At 41.5% G+C, this 14458-nt stretch overlaps 1 protein-coding gene across 1 annotated transcript in view; it reads left to right on the top strand.

The window, feature by feature from the left end:
• The window catches only part of LOC103353017 (kazrin-like), a 127912-nt gene that overhangs the window by 53871 nt on the left and 59583 nt on the right, over nt 1-14458 (top strand). The window lies entirely within an intron of this gene.

A 14458-nucleotide genomic window follows, 5' to 3' on the forward strand; every position in this document is an offset into this window, starting at 1 on the left:
AAGCTGCTGCTCATGAATTAACCAGCATGTGCAATTTATGCAAAAAATTCTATTAATCGTAAATCTGGTTGTCTTGGACCATTTAGCTTGTTGATGAATTTGCCTTCAACAGACCACAACAAACAACTCAAAATGCAACACGTAGGCAGCACTGTTTATCCACATACACTGTTTGAAAAATGTATAACCCAGGGGCTGGTGTGGTCCATAATCCATATCTCATGCCCTCCAGAAGTCAAGAGGGAATACCATGATCATCACTCGCTATACATGAAGCAGGATTTTCCTCAGTTGATGTCAGAAGTGCTGAGTTGTGAAAAGACCTCGCCTCATGTGTAACATCCCCCCCAAAGTTTATGTCTGACAGTCGGTTGGCCTTGAAGAGGGGGTAAGCGATGCTTTACTGGCAATTTGTTTTGTAGAGTGAGATATTGAATAAGTAGTGTAGCGCTGGGCGCCGTCATGCTCTGCAAGCTTCATGGAACATTGGTAACCTGTTTGATTTGTGGTATCTGCACTGCTTTGCTCTCTCTGGAGGAGGAGTGTGCTTCTTTCCTTCTGAGACCAATTTGATGTGCATCTTGACTCAGGATCCATCTGTGCACCCAAGATAAATCTTTAAGCCGAGAATTCCAAACGATTGGATTTGGACTGTTTCGGTTCTGTGCAATGTCAGAATGCTGGAATTTAATTGTGCAAATGTTTACAGGATACTTTTACCAGATTGTAGACACTGGTTAAAGAAAAAAAAAACAAAAAGAGGAAAAGAAGAAAGGACAGATCTCTGTATATTGACATTGTTTTAACCGTCATCTTTCACTTGATCCCTTTGAAACACAAACAAGCTGGAATTCCTGGTCAAGGGAGGGTTACAAAATGAAACACAAATATGTTAAAATAAATAAATTCAACATGAAAGGCATCAATCTGGTTTAGCACTGAGCTTAGAACAGCAAACGGGCCATCCTGCTGCTAAGTTGTAGGTAGAGTATTTGAAGATGATCTTCTGGCTTGACTTTCTGAAACAAAAGTACAACCTGCAGATCTCTGGAAATATTCACAGGTCAGGTACGGCCTCCTTTCAGGACATAAATCTGATCCAAACACTGAAATTCAAAGTGTACCGCAACATGTTGGCTTTAAAATGGGTTCAGTTTTCTGTGACCTTCTCAGAAATGCCAATGCAAATTAGAGAGGCTTAAACTGGTGTGGGAAACTGTTGAGGAAAATGTTAAAGAACAACAATGGAATAGGGCTATATTTGGCTGGCATACCTCTGCATGAGAACTCTAGAGCCCATTTATCAACTGGAGAGGTTCTCATCTGACGCTGCTAGAAGACCAAATTAAGAGATTTATGCCGGCGTTGGATCAGTGGTATATATGCTACATGACTTCAACATGGTTACAAATCTATAAGGGAAAATAGTATCTCTGATAAACAATGTTGTCAATATTTCCCTTTGGCCAAGAGCCCAGTCCTGTGAACGACATAGATATTATCCCCAAGAAGTTACAGATGATGGTTATGTTGAACTTTAGTGCAGAATCATTGTGAGAAAATCAGTCACATAATCATTATCTGTGCAGTGGATTGAAGTAATGTCCAGTATTTTAGGATATGAATAAGTTGTATTCAGACTCTAAAGGTGCCAAGACCTGTTCAGGGAACAATGAAGCCTATTCTTGTTCAACATTATCCCATTCATCAAGGAACATCAACACATAAAGTCCAACATACAGTACGTACATATTTACTTTTTTCTGATAAATCTTTATTTTGGGGCTGCAGGGTGGTGCAGTTGGTAGCACTGTTGCCTCGCAGCAAGAAGGTTGCCGGTTTGCGTCCCGGTGGGGGCACCGGAATCTTTCTGCGTGGAGTTTGCATGTTGCATGTTTGCATGTTCTCCCCGTGCAGCGTGGGTTCTCCAGCTTCCTTCCACAAGTCCAAAAACATGTTGAGGTTAATTGGTAATTCTAAATTGTCCGTAGGTGTGAATGTGAGTGTGCTTGGTTGTCTGCCTTGGTTGTGTAGCCCTGTGATGGACTGGCGACCTGTCCAGGGTGTCCCCTGCCCCAGCCTAAGTCGGCTGGGCTAGGCTCCAGCCCCCCCGCGACCCTAGTGAGGATTAAGCGGTGTATAGATAATGGATGGATGGATCTTTATTTTGTAAATCTTTCCCATCCATTCATCCAGCTGGGGGAACCAAAGGTGTCCCCTATTCCAGATGAGCTATGTAATTCCTCTAACTCCTCCCATACATAAAAATGTGATGCTTCTTTATCTACATTTTTAGTTTTCCACCCACTTCACACTTGCTGTTTTAACTTTCCCTACATTATCTAACAGTACACAAGGCGGCAGAGACATTTCTGTGACCTTACATCAACTCTCTATTCATGCAGCACTTGCATGTGTTCAATACATTTTCAGTTTGCTAAACTGTCACCAACACCTTTGTCCTGTTCAGCTTTCAGATACAGACAAGCATGCATAAATATTTTGTAAGCTCCTGCCCAGTTCAAACAGCCATATCCCACTCATTAAGCCCATCAGTCATCCGCACAGAGCGCCGCGTACTGTTTAAACACAGAGCCATCACTCTGCTGCACAGCGTGATTTCTCAGATGAACATACTTGTGTGAATATTTTTGAAATAACACCTCGAGATACGCATTCATCAAAGTGAAACCACTGGAGATGCACAAATTTGCACACAAACACACACACACGCATGTTCGCTCACACACTCCCCTCTAGGTTTGTTCAATCTTTTCTTCGCTTTTCATCCATTCCTTGTCAGTTTTCACACGTTGTCTTATAATTGGGAACATTTGTACCTGCTTCCGGGCAGCGCCGCAGCACATCTATCATACGGCGCACGTGCGAGACGCATCGCCGCAGACACACAAACGTACAATCAGGCATAATAATCCCTGAATGGACAGACTCCTGTGTTGCCTTCAAGAGTCTTTAATTGGGAAGAAAAATCCAATTCATGAGAGCATTCCGCTGTTCTGTATATTGACAAAATGCATCACTCACAGCGAGGATGAATTCGTCCAAATCCCCCTTGATCATTTTTCATTCTGAGCTGAGCCTTTTTTCCTGTTCGAGTTGTTTAATGCCTCAGTTTTTGATTTTTACTTTTTGGATTTCCCCTCTTGTAGGATTGCATTGTTATTACCAAGATGAAATTAATGGAGCGTCAACCTCTGCCAACCTCAGAGACATTACTGTGTGACCTCTGACCTTTAAGGATCAACGGAGCACCAAGCCAGAGCATGACCTTAATAATAAGCTAAACATGCCTTTGCATTGCTCGAAATTCCTAAAACAAATTACGCTATTAGACAAATATCAACGCTATGACAACATAGCCTCATCTGACTTCAGCTAGCAACAAGTACATTTATTATTTGGATGAACAAACCTTGCCCACACCAGTTAAATGTCAGACTGCATTTTCTGGCTGGACCAGTCTAGACACCTCACTCTGAGAGAAATTACACAGGAGGCGGTTTAATGTCTTCAATATGGCATCAAATCCTCCTGCCAAAGACTCAGCCACATCCGTGGGGAGAAGAAGGCATTGCCAATACAGTTTTCATTGGAGTTCCCCCAGTTTTCACTGCCCTCTCCTGGTGTGCTTCACCTATAGTGCAGTCCAAACAGAAACATGTACTGGGAATGCAGGACATGAGCCAATGCATCTGTGTTCATTTTAAAAAAATGGGCTTTGAATTACGCTTCATGTCAAAGTGTGGCAGTTGTTGTTTTTATGCCAAAGTCTGTTTTTAAAACACAAACAAACAAAAAAAGTTAATACAGGAGGAAATGCAAGTGCAGTAAATTTACCCGCTTAGTAAATTGTGATTGTGAGATGGGTTTTTTGTTGTTGTTGCTGTTTTGTTTTAAATGAATAGCTAAATTTCCTAAGAAATGGCCACAATTTACCTAAAAGGAAAACCACCATACACCATTCAACGTCTAAACCAGTTGATTTTTTTTAGTTCTGAACATTAAAAAACATTCCTGAATTATGCAAACTATGGTTGGGTACAGTGAACAGATTCTCAGATGGACATTTTGAATGCATGAACTGTGAATTTGCTGCTTTGTGAATTCCTAAAAAAAAAAAATGGAACCACTTCCTTTCTGCTTGCATTCGCTTTTATGTAACATGTTTTCTGTGAACGCTGCAGTCAGCTCGGAGATTAGGGACGGTTTTAAAAACACATATGTTGCATACTGGAGTTGCACACAGATGTGGTTGTCAGTAGCAACAGTGTCAGGAGGCATGAAAGACTCTCTGGGGTCCACAAAAAAATCTGCATTGCTGCACACTCGCCACAAAGCTCCGTCCCACTGCAGAGGAACATCGTGAACAACCGGCTCGCACGGCGCAGAATCCATAAATCTTGTCTTGTATTGCGTCTGGATGGCAGTTAAATATCGTCATTTAATATTTCCGTTTTTGATGCCGGAGACAGAGGAATCATTAAATGTGGAAGACAAGCTGACTGAATCAGACTGCAGGAGTGTGTGTGTGTGTGTGTGTGTGTGTTAAGGAGGCAAAGAGAGAGACAAAAAACTAGCCTCCGAGGGTCAATCAACTTGAATCTTTCCAATTATTTTATCTCACATTTTAAAACAGATGAATGTAGAGAGCAGTGAGAGGAAAGCAAAACAAAAAAAAGGAGAGAGCGACTAACTGCGAGTGAAAATTGATGAAAAAAAGGTGGATGAAGTCAGGAGAGTGCAAAAGGAGGAAGAGACAGACAAGAAGACAGGTGGATGAGCCGAGACGTGGAGGCGGGAGAGAGGATCCGTCAGAGGGGAGGGCACGGCCGGTGTTAGAAAAATGATCTGCAGTCAGTGGGTGAAAGCAAAAGTAAGGAACAGAGATGGGCATTTGTTAGGTGTTAGTGAGTTTCAGAGTGAAGGGAGAGAGTGGAATGAAGAAGAGCCTCTGATCAGAGAGGGACAGAAGAGTTGTTATTGCCTGGGATGAGTTTGGGAGGAGAGGAGGATTTTTGTCATAATGGGGAGCTTGTGTGTCAGTGTGTGTGTGTGTGTGTGTGTGTGTGTGTCTTTTCACTGGAGTGTGAGCTATTCCAGAGAAGTGTTTTTGCCATATACTCCACATTTGCTCTTATTAGCAGAGACACATATGCACATAGCATTAAGATATAGTTTTGCATTATACATCCTGCATAATCTACATTTCTCCAGCTACAGCAATCAATCAATAAAGCACCACAGTCGTCTCATTCTCACCTGAGTTTATTCCATTTTTTTTGAGAAAATACACAACTCTTTTAATTTGCCAATTAATTCCAGCCAGCTGCGTTAAGCTACCGTCAATGAAAGCTGACACTTCTTGCTTATCAGAAGAGAGAAGTTCCACTTTTATTTAAGCTGCATGGAAAGTATTGAGTTTTAGTGATGACAGCTGAACAAAAAGAGGAAGAACACCAGAGAAATAAGCTTACCATGTATAGAATTCAGAAGATATGCTATCATTTATGTTCTAGTGTATCTTAATATATTCCGTCTGTAGTGTTATATTGTCTCTCTGTCTTTTGTTTTCTCTCCACTCCAGCTGCAGAACCGTTCCCATCATCCCCACCCACTCCATAATTACATTATTTCCTTGATTGAGGAGACCTTGTCATATATTGTCTTTATTTCCTGCCGCCTCTCACACTTAACCTCCCGCCCACTTCGTCATTATGTCCTCTCCAATTCCCCCAATCTAGTTTTCAAGCTTGCATACTCTCATGTGAAATATCTGCGCTCCTTCAACATTTTTATCCTTCACAACAACAGCAGCAGTTTCGGTCCGCCTCGCATTCCTTCTTTTTTAGTCCTCATAAAAGTTAGATTGACTTCTCAGTTATCACAGATAAACATAATTTCTGAGATAACAATTATCAGCCATCATTGGTATGAGTGGATAACAAACTTTCCAGCGTGGAGCACGACGTCTTGTGTGCAGTGAAAGCAGAACAGAAAGCAGTTGCTTCTGTTGTATTTGTGCTGCTTTACAGTTTGTTCAGTTGACTTGATCTTGACAAAGACTTACCATTTATTCCTCGCTTGACGGCACTCAACAGTTTAATTTTAATTTCACTTACTTTGTTCTTTTAACTGTTTTGTGTCAGACTCGCCCCCCTCCATTCCTAACAGGCTCACTTAGAAACCCATTAAAGTGACAGAAGTAGTGTATTAAATGTTCACTGGAAACACTTGGTACTAAAAAAGCTATTCAGATGAAATGTTATCAAATTCTCGCAAATTAAAATATTATGCGGTGAAACATGCAGCAGCGCTAATACAAAAGCTGCAAACACATACATAACGTTGTTGTTTCGTGTGCTTTGCTGCTGTAGGGAAAAATGAAGAAGAAGAAAAAACTACACAAAAAAAAAAAAAGCAGCCTCCAAGGTCCTTTAGAGAATACTACACTTCAATAATTGTGCGCTGCCTTTGAGTCATAATTGCTGTTAAAAGCTGCTCATAAAACACATTTGGTATAGATGGTATTTATTAAACGGATTCTGAACAAATTGAGGAGCCCTAAAGAGGATTATTTTTAATTTTACCTCCTAGGTTTCCTTTTTTGTATAATTGCATCGAGGATAATTATTCAAATATCTTCATATTTATTCTCAAGGCAAGTTTCGAATTAGTTTATTAAGTATCCGCAGATTTTCTGTTTCCTATTATAATATACAGTAGTTGGTTAAAGTAGTATGATGTAATGCCAAGTCCTGGGGAGCATTTAGCTCATATTATGAGTCTGTGTTTTTTGTCAAGAGTATCATTAATGCAGTGGTACGGCTTGAAAAATGAATGTTGTAGATTTAAGTTTTGGGGATATATGCTTATTGGCTTAACAGGCAGATATGAAGATGGTGTCGATCCTTTTTTCTAACTCTGGCAAGACAGTGAAATGTGTTACTCAGGTATTTCTTTTAAAAAAAAAGTTGAATTATTCCTTTACACTAGTTAGCAATGCACATTTCTCTTTATCTTTGCACAGACTTGGCTTTAATGTTCCCACAACATACTTTATTATAATTGGGTTTATGCTTGTGAAATTGACAAACCATCAGTGGATTCCTTAATTTATCCCCTTGACAACTTATTAGCAACCATCTCACCATGGATCTCCGCGTATAATGACTGCTAGGTCCACTAACAGTTGCCTTTGTTAGCTCTTAAGTAGCTAAGAGCCTACATATAATAAAGACTTCTCGGATCTCGCGGCTACTGCCGAAGAATATCAAGGAGCGTCAGCGGTGTGATTCTGGCGTTATTTAAAGCCTATCAAATGCAGCATGTTGCCAGAGGATGCACGTTTCATCAGCATTCAGCTTTCCTGATAGGAACTGTCATTCATGCGGCTCTCCATCTCCCAGAGTGCTTTAATTCCACAGAACAGACGTCGTGCTGAAGTGGCCGAGCTTGGGCCGCAGTTTCTCTCAGGCACCTGTCTCTGGTCTGTCATGGACCTGAGCAAATGGGACATTTTTCACTCCTCATCCAACGGTGATGTGTTCATTCCTCTGATGGCTACTGTGAAAATGACATTCACGCGCTGACAAAAGCCGGTTTCTCCTCGGTTTAGTCTCTCAGGCGGCGGCTCATTTTCTACCAGAGCCCTTACACCAACTAATAACATTTCCAGCCTGCACACTTTCCTTGAATGGAACCCGCTCTGCACATTCAGCAGCCTTTCATTACAGTATGAATTGACAACGAAGGTATCTCGAGATCTGGGGGTTTGGCCGGCGTGGGCGGCTAAACATTAAGCACCGGCTCCACGCAATCACACACCCCCCGGTCCATTAGTTCCATTTATCTGCAGGATATTTATAGGGTACCTTGCATTGGGGTCTTGAGGCAGGTGAAGTCAGGTGGAGGAGGGTGGGGGGAAAAGAGGCTTGTCCTGGCCGCTGGTGATTAATGCATGAATACGCAAGCTTTATCACAAGTCCGGCAGCCTCGGGACCAGAGAATGTCAGCGCAATTAAAGGCGAGTGGCAGACGTAAGAAAAGCGAGGCGGCGTCTATCTGCAGATTGCAGACCGAGCCGGAGCGCGCGGGCAGCTGGGTTGAAGGTTCCAGCAGCGGCGTCTATTCATTCCTTAATCACCTCCACTACTCATTAGGGCCTTCTTTTGTTCCAGCCTTCGCCTTTCCCGTGCTCTGTGCCAGCAGATAAAATATGGCAGGCTCAGAAGAGAGACGAGCTCGGGGAACCCCATTAAACAGTGACAGAGAAAGGAGAGAAAATGAGGAGGAGGGGAAAAAAAAAAAAGGAGTCGGGGGGGGAGGAGGGAGACAGGTGATGCTGGAGTGGCGGAGTCAGTCGGCTAAGGAAGAAGAGGGGACTCGAGGTAGAGAGAGGCAGTGACGGGGAAGCATGAGACAGACAGAGCGAACTGTCCAAGCATAAAGCTGGTAATTTCACTCGATCTTTCCCCCTTTAGGACCGACTGAATATTCAACCAGAGGAACATTACAGCACGCCAAGTTTCATATGATAATCGTAAAGAGTTCAACTTATTAGAATGTGACTGCTTGAATCACCGCTACAATAATCTCTACAAACCTGTGAACTTGAACTCTTTGCGGATGTCTGGTGCAGTAACTGGATATAAATTGCTGGTTTTATTCAATCATTGTACTCCGTAATAGAGCGTTTGAAGTGCTTCATAAAGCTACCGAGACGTCTCATAAGATAAGTCTCCTGCTTATTATTGTTATTATGAAAGGTTAACGTGTTCCGTAAAGTCACCCTGAAAGGCTGCACTTGTTGAAGAAAAGGAAGAGGAATGTTTTGTGTGAGCTTCAGCAGTGATGCATCTCAACTGCTTGGATTTGATTTAATGGCGACACCACAGCGTTCACTCAATTATAAAATCAGTGTGACATATAAACAATTCATACTGTAGAGAAGGACGTATGTGAGCATGTAAACATATGCTGCGTTTGCATTGAAGTCAAATGCAGCCTTAGTTAATAGAACAGGGCTTTGAGAAGCATAACCATTAAATGAGGCCTATTCTTGGTAGCAGTCAGAGCAACCAGTAATAATAACAATCAAACAACTGCAGCGTTCTGCTACCGAAGCGTCTGAATATTTCCCCTTCAGCTTCTACGGATTATCTTTTGACCGACTGTGAAATACTTGGATCCTCACAAGCAACTATCTTTTTTTTTTTTTTAAATTCACGAAGAAGACTGTAGTTTGAACTAAATCTTCCTCCAGACTCGGGAGAGGTAAAAGGAGCCTCGACTGCCTTTTGCTTTGAGGGGAGCAGTTTATTTTGGGAGATGCATCCCTACCTGACGAGGATTTTGTGTTTCATTCCTGCTGAGAGGAGGAGCAGCAGGAGGTTATTGTTGGCAAAGTCTGAGTCCTCCGTGTAAGTTTTACCGCAACAATGTAAAGGTTAGCATCAGATGCTTGTGGGAATCAACAGTCGGGGAGGGTCACTGAAGGCAAACATCAGAAATGGGCTATTTTTCAGTGTGGTAGCCACAACACGACATCTATCCCAAAGTCATAATATGCAATAAAAAAATGAAATGAAAAATACTTTATTTATCCCAGAAGGGAAATTCAATAAAAACATGCTTTGTTTATATTTTATTAATAATAATAATAATAATAATAACTGATTTGTATAGCACTTTTCTAGACACTCAAAGTGGCTTTACACTGTCAATTATTCATTCACACACATTCATTCCGGTGGTGGTAGCTACGATTATAGCCACAGCTGCCCTGGGGCAGACTGACAGAGGCGTGGCTGACATTCTGCCCCTCCCACCACCACCTCAAACAATCCATTCATATGCATTCCCACCAGGCAAGGTGGGTGAAGTGTCTTGCCTAAGGACACAACGACCATGACGAGGTGGAATCTAACCGCCGAACTTCCGATTAATGACCGACTCGCTCAACCACCGGAGCCACAGTCGCCCCCATGTTTTGATCCTTATGAAAACAGTTAAATGATTTTAAGAAGGAGAACTAATTGGTGCTTTCATTATCAATGATTCGGTTATGTTTTTAAATTAACATATCAATAGTCAGGAATAAAATGTCACTAACAATTACCCAGATCTTGTGTATGAATCCAAGAAATGCTCAGTATTTTAATCAGACTTGTCAATTAACTAAATGGTTAATAATTTCCACACTAATTTAGAGATTCTTCATGAGTAGAATCTTAAGACAGAACACAGTTGACATTAAATTGCTGGATTTCAAGGACCACTGCCAAAGATAATAGAGATTGACCAATTATAAACATGACCGATTATCAAAGCCAGTGTCTGATTATCTGTGTTGTTATTTTTATTAGACGTTACTGATAAATCCGCTACTTTGGTTCTGATGCAGTCACCTTTCTCAGTCTGTGGTGTGGTGTCAGCAACGTCCCGCCCACTGCTCCGTCTGATTGGTTACACGTCACAAGTAACAGCCAATCAACACTGACAGCTATTGTTTACAGACATTGACAGATGAGCACATCTGCAGACCGGAGCTGCGGTTTGAGGATGAGATAACAGATATTGTTGACATCTTCCACAAGCATTCCCAGTTTCCCAGTTTACTCCGAAAATAATTCACTCATTAATGTCAGTGCAACTGGAACTTATTTCGCTAACGACACAAGGCTACGGCTATCACTGGCCGTCTAACTGACAGGCCTGTGGCTGATGCAGTCTTGCAAAAATTAGGTGTTTTCAAGGCTAAGGCTACACTAATGGCTAGCAACTAAGTCAGGAGGCAGCCACAGATTACATTGATTGCGCCAATACAACAGTGGACGGCTGATCAAACCATATCATCATTTGATTGTACCTTCCACAGTAACTGCATTTAAACTCTTACATTTTATTTGTTATGTAAGCGATGGTGAGGAGGTCAGGATCACTGTAATATGAAACTTACAGGAAGGGAAGTGTGTGCACCTCTTAGTTTTAGCCACTGCTTTTTCAATAATGACTTATTTCAGTGCATGCATATGTACAGAGAGGTATTCAAAGGGAACACGATCTCATTCTTTATGATATAAATTCCGCCTGAAGACTTCAGGCCTCAGTATGCCCGACAAAGGCAAAAGAGTTTATGTGCTCAGAATGGCATCACTTGAAGATGCAGCGAAGAGCCGGCTGTCACAGTCTCCTTGTAGCCGCACCCCACTGCTTTCTTGATCTGTCTCTAAAAACTATATATCTTTTTTTCTTTCTTTGACTTCACGGTTGAGAGAGAAATCCAAGCTCTACCTTTTTTTTTGTCCCACTCCCCCACACACCTGGCTAATCACATAGCCGGCATCTGATTATGCGTCGCAGAAAGTTGCGCTCTTGTAAGAAGCTGTATTACATGTACGTTTAGATCAGCTGTCTGACATTTTTTTGTTAATCAAATTGTTTTCAGTGCAACTAGACCAGGATAGTAATTCAGATAATCACATCATTACAAAGCCGCCACAAGGAGTACAACAGCTTTAGTCTCTGGGCCAAATCATTATTTATTAAATGACAGCAGAATTAGGTTTTCCCTCAGCTGTGTGCTCAATAAGAAGTGAAACTGCTTATTATTGATACAGTGGGTTGAGGAAGTTTGATGGTGGGAAAAACTGGAACCAAGTCATGAGGTGACATAAATTCTCATCAGCGTTAAAAAAAAACAGCGACAACGCACAATGTGCTGCAGTGCAGTTTCATTGCTTTCTCCTGGAAGTTATATTTTGCAAGATTATTGGCATCTCTTCCCTGCTATTGTGTGTGTGTATATATATATATATAAACCTTTCCACAAACACAAACCCTTAATATGACTTAGAGTGAGGAAAAAGTGCAGCTTATTCGAAAGTGATGTGAATGTCAAATCATTTTTCACAAGCCTCATGTTTTCTTTGTAGATTAAAAATGAGAAAGGAGCTGAATTCTGATGGGCTTTACTGAAATTCACTTCCCAGGAATTGAAATGATATAAAGATGGACGATCATTGCACATTAGCCCGCCTTGCTTCTAAACTTCTTTTTAATCGCCACGTGTGATGTATGCGTTGTTTTAGGTTCGGCAAACACACACATTCTCTAATTTTACGCTCGCTAAAAGAGCGCATATGCCTTAACTGCGTTTAGCAGATATCCACACTTGCAGGGAGATGATTGGTGAGCTTACTGTGTCTTTGTCAGATAATATTCCTGCTGGCCTGCGAGGAAATGAGGAAAGAACAGAGAGAAGCTGGAAGCAAAGAGAGGAAATGATGCTCTTATCTCAAATCCTTAATAGATCACCCCAAACATGATTTACACAGCAAGCGTCAAGTAAAGGTTTACAGAAGGCTTCGCTCTCTTTCAAGGTGCAGCATAGCAGGTAGCAAATGAAGGGAGCCGCAACACAAAAAACCGCATGATATTTTTCAGAGTTTCTGCAAATCCTCTGTATTATTAGCCCCTGATATAAGTGCGGTTTTGACTTTAGTGAGCTGAGCTGAAGACTAAAATATCAATATGAGGCACTTAGACCTCACTAGACTCACATATTCAGGGATTACAAAAGGACATTGATTCAGGGGCATGAACAGTGACAGAGAAAGCATTACGGCTACCTCCTTAGTAAATGTATTTGGCTAAAAAATATGACTGCCAAGACTGAAGAAATAAAAACAGCAGCCTGCCTATTCTCATGCAGTCAGTGTACTTCTTGATGCATCTTCATCCTGCAATGCGATTTTGGTACATTAAAAGTCTAAACTGCAGATTAGAAAAACATGCATCTCCCTATAGTTTTGATTGTACTGCTGATGTGCACTTTGTGCCCAAATTGGTGTTTGCTCACTAGTACTGTTGTAAATTTCTGAAAATGCCAGTTGAAGTGTCAGAATCTTTACCTATTTTTATTTATTTATTTATTTATTTTGAGTGAGTGAGTCAAGACTTGTGAAGTATATGCAGAGATTCGTTCTAAACTAAATCTGGATTGTTTTTTTTTTTTAGTTAATATTTTTGTTTCAGCAGCAAAGATTGCATATTCAGTCAACAAAATATCAAGTGACACCTGAGCTCGCCCTGCAGCTTTTCCTGCATCACCAGCTTTTCCTCTCCATCCTCACCGAGCAGCCATCATGGTTTACTTCTTCTTCTCCACCATTCCCTTCCTCTTTCCCTTGAGTTTCTAAATGCCGGCAAGGACCTGTCAAAGGTGCAATGCAGGGAAGATCAAACATTTTCATGATGCTACTGGGTAGCAGCAGCTCCAACCTTGCAGATGCATTGTGAATTTTTTTTTTTTTTTACATTATTTAAAGAACTGACAACTATGTTCCTGCTGCCAAAGGCTTCACCATGGGCAAGTTTGACAAAATTATATGTTTGGAAGGCGGCAAGAGTTATGTACAGTTTTCAAAAACAGCCCTGATGCACTTTTACCAATCACCTTAGGTGGGGACAGGGAGCCAGGCTGTTATTTGTAACCAAGCATGATGACTAATCTGACCATAATGACAGCACCACCGCTAGAATTTGAGCTCCCAGACACATCTGTGCTCAATTACTGCGAATAATTCAACCAGTAGCAGCGTCTTAATGTGTGGGTGGTGGCCTGATTGCAGGAGGAAGAAGAAGAGGAGGAAAAGGTCAGAGAGGAGCAAAGCTTGAAGAGTGAAGTGAAAAGATGTAGCTGGCTGCACTGCGAGTATTGCTGTGTGCAAGTGGAGCAAAATTGGAAATGTTAAAGTATCTTTTAGGTTCTTCATGAAGCAAAAGCTTACTGTTCTTTTAAAAGTGACAGATATTGGCCTTGGAGGGTTACTTTGGATGAAACTTTTCATGCATCTCTATGGCGGATCGGGAGGCCGGCAGAAGTTGACTGCACATGTTGAAGTGACAAAGTCATTTTAGCAAACACTTTTATGTGAGCTGACCTGGAGCAATGCACTCAATATGCATTCACTACGTGCCACTGGTGGGAACCAAAAACTATATTAGAAACCACTGAACCTCACCAGGAATCAAATCACACTCGAGTCATAAAAATGCTAATATTTATGTGAGTATGCGGCAGTCTCTCAAAGCGGCGGCTGTGTTTGTGCGCCCGCATGTGTTTAAAGCTTGTATGCTTTTGCTACAGCCGTACGTTGAGGCTTCTCCCCAGAGACAGTAGCTGCGTTGATGAATGGTAGGCTCTGCGGAGTTTAAGGAGTGAGGAGTAAAAGTTCATTATGTGTGTACTGAGAGGGATTTTGTGGAGTTGATTGTTGTGGTGTGCTGCATTAATCATTCCGGTTTCTGCACACATTTAGTTTGCAACCTCCAATATATTTTTGTGCATAAAGAAAAACTCTTAACTGTTGAGGACTGTGATGTATCGTGCATTTGTGCAGTTTGGATGTGCAACAGCTTTCTCTTTCGTTTGCTG

The sequence above is a fragment of the Stegastes partitus genome, unplaced genomic scaffold (assembly GCF_000690725.1).
Source record: "Stegastes partitus isolate 25-593 unplaced genomic scaffold, Stegastes_partitus-1.0.2 Scaffold58, whole genome shotgun sequence".
In the NCBI taxonomy this organism is placed as follows: domain Eukaryota; kingdom Metazoa; phylum Chordata; class Actinopteri; family Pomacentridae; genus Stegastes; species Stegastes partitus.